Source organism: Muntiacus reevesi, chromosome 12 (assembly GCF_963930625.1).
Source record: "Muntiacus reevesi chromosome 12, mMunRee1.1, whole genome shotgun sequence".
NCBI lineage: Eukaryota > Metazoa > Chordata > Mammalia > Artiodactyla > Cervidae > Muntiacus > Muntiacus reevesi.
This window is the reverse complement of record NC_089260.1, coordinates 7,555,763-7,558,185: the sequence shown is the minus strand read 5'-3', so window position 1 is coordinate 7,558,185 and position 2,423 is coordinate 7,555,763. Positions and strand designations below refer to the sequence as shown.

Here is a 2,423-nt window from a genome sequence, read left to right as displayed (position 1 = left end):
CAGCTGTGCCCTTGCAATGGAAGTTCTTGTTTGCCTGAGTATGCTGAGGGTTGCAGGGGCAGAATCAGGTCTAGCAAGTCTGATCTCTAGTGAGAACCTTTTGGGTAACTTGATACCCGATGTTGCCGTGGTGACATTAGCTCACCTCCACATCATCCCTATGACTCCTGTTTTCCTATCACATTCCCTGGACACATTAGGCCACATTTCCATCAGCCCTTTCCCATTATTCCCTGCTTATGACTCCTTTGAGGTCTGGCCATGGTCTCAAATGGAAGTTTGGCAAAACCAGACGTGAACCTTGTAAGATGGATTGGTGGTCCCCAGAGTAGTCAGTTTACAGTGTCAAGCTTGTCTGAATTGAAAGCCAAAGTATATCTTATGAAGTAGAGAAGAAAAATTACTTCATATTTTCCAACTCAGTTCTAGTTCATTTCATGAGTATCAGCAAAGGCAATCTACTTCACAAAGATAAAGTCTCACATTTCCCCAAAGATTATCTTTTTCAAGGAGAATAGAAAAAAATGTGAGATAGCTTCATAGTGGATATGACCAAAGAAGTGAAAAGTAATGAGTGAAGTTCATATTGTTGGTAAATAAAAACTGTTGAATGTTTACATTGCAAGTAGATAATGTTGTTTGTAATAAACATCAACACTAAATACTTTATTTACTGCCTGTTGAATTTTAGCCTTCAATGAGGGACTCAAATGTTACTTATAATATGAAGACTTTCATCATCCCTCGGTCAAATTAATAGCTACCTCATCTATAATTTTCCATCACTGAATGTATCATTGTTGTATCTTCATTTTGTAGGTATGTTTATGTATGTATGTATTTATTTTATTTTATTTTAAGATTGTATTACTTGATTTTATTTTACATTAGGTGGTGGACACAAAAAGCAATCCCCCTTAATAAAACTGACAAATAGCTTCACTCAGAACATTTTTAATAATGCATATTTTTTTAAAAGTATCTATCTTACAAATTGTTCTGCAATCCAAATATACAACAGCTTGGAAAACAATGTTTAGAAAACAAAAGCCAATGTAAAAAGACAGATTAAAACAACTAGAACAGTATGGGTTTTGTATGACTCTGATTTTACAGTTTTCTTACTGCATCATCAATGTCAGAAATCTGTTCCTTCAGCTGCCTCCACTGTTCAGGATTTAAAGATATACCTATTCTTCCTGGTTTCATTTCACCTTCTGGACCCATCCAATATTCTCTAATATCAATTAAGACTTTCCCTTTAAAGTCCCGAACACTAACATACCTCATTTTCCCAATCTGAAACATGTTATCATCTCTGCTGCTGCTGCTCTGCTTGGAGGATGACAGTGCTCTGGAAGTCTCACCAGTTTTTAGCTTCTTTACAGGTTTTTCTGGAGCAACTTGCTTTTTCCTCTTTAGCTTTTTGTCAACTTCACTGTCAGAATTGCTACCAGAAGAGCTTGAAGAAACAAGTTCCTTTGACTTAGGCATTGCTCCACTCCAGTAGCCAACTGCTTCCTGCTCGCTCACTAGCGACTGACAGACCTGTATGTGTGTATTTAACAGAGTGCATTGGTTAAGAATGTGGACTCTGGAGCTAGACTGCCTGGACTGTAGATCTGGTCTTGTCACTCTTCAACTTTGTGACTTCATGCAGTTTAATTTATTTTGTGCCTGAGTTTTCTCATTCGTGAAATGGACAGGATAATATTACCTACCTTCTGGAGCATGATGAGAAATATAGGGGTGTTTATACAGAAGGACTAAGTGCCTGATGCTAAATAGGTATTATTTAACAAATCCATAAGAAATATTTGAAAATGCTAAAATCTATACCAGGGCCTGAGGATATGTAGAGGAACCTCTACTCTTAAAGAGTGTTTATGCCAGTGATCTAGACATGGAACAATTCAAATGCAGTGAATTCATTTATTCTATGCATATTCATTGAGCCATTTTATATGCCTGGCACTGTTCTGTTAATAGATGGTGGGAACACAGTGGTGAACTAGACAAAAAACCTCATTGAGATTGCATTCTAGTATATGTGAGGGCTACGATGGAGGTGTGCAAAATATGCGAGAAGATAGAGATGAGACCTCCGACTTCACCTGGCGTGGGGCCAAGAATGAGCACAGTTTCCTGGAGGAGACAGTTTAGCCAGGCAGAGAAGAGATTGGGGGACTTGGGTTAGGCGTAGAAGCAGTAAGGAGGTCACTGATATTTACCTCCTTAAAGCAAAAGCTCCTGTTCTTTGGAGCTGCATATTTCCTCTGGACAGATGACACTGCCTTTCAATTTAGGGAATATGCCAGTGATTGTATCAAAAATTTCTTGAAGTGGGGCTCTTCACATTCTGATATGACTACCTTGGGTGTAGATTCCCTTGCTGTAGATTATCTTCTTCTCAAGGAACTTGT

At 38.3% G+C, this 2,423-nt stretch overlaps 1 pseudogene; it reads right to left on the bottom strand.

Annotated features, from left to right (window-relative positions):
• Positions 1–1,009: 1,009 nt before the first annotated feature.
• On the bottom strand, positions 1,010–1,506 carry LOC136145112 (activated RNA polymerase II transcriptional coactivator p15 pseudogene; annotated as a pseudogene).
• Positions 1,507–2,423: the final 917 nt, after the last annotated feature.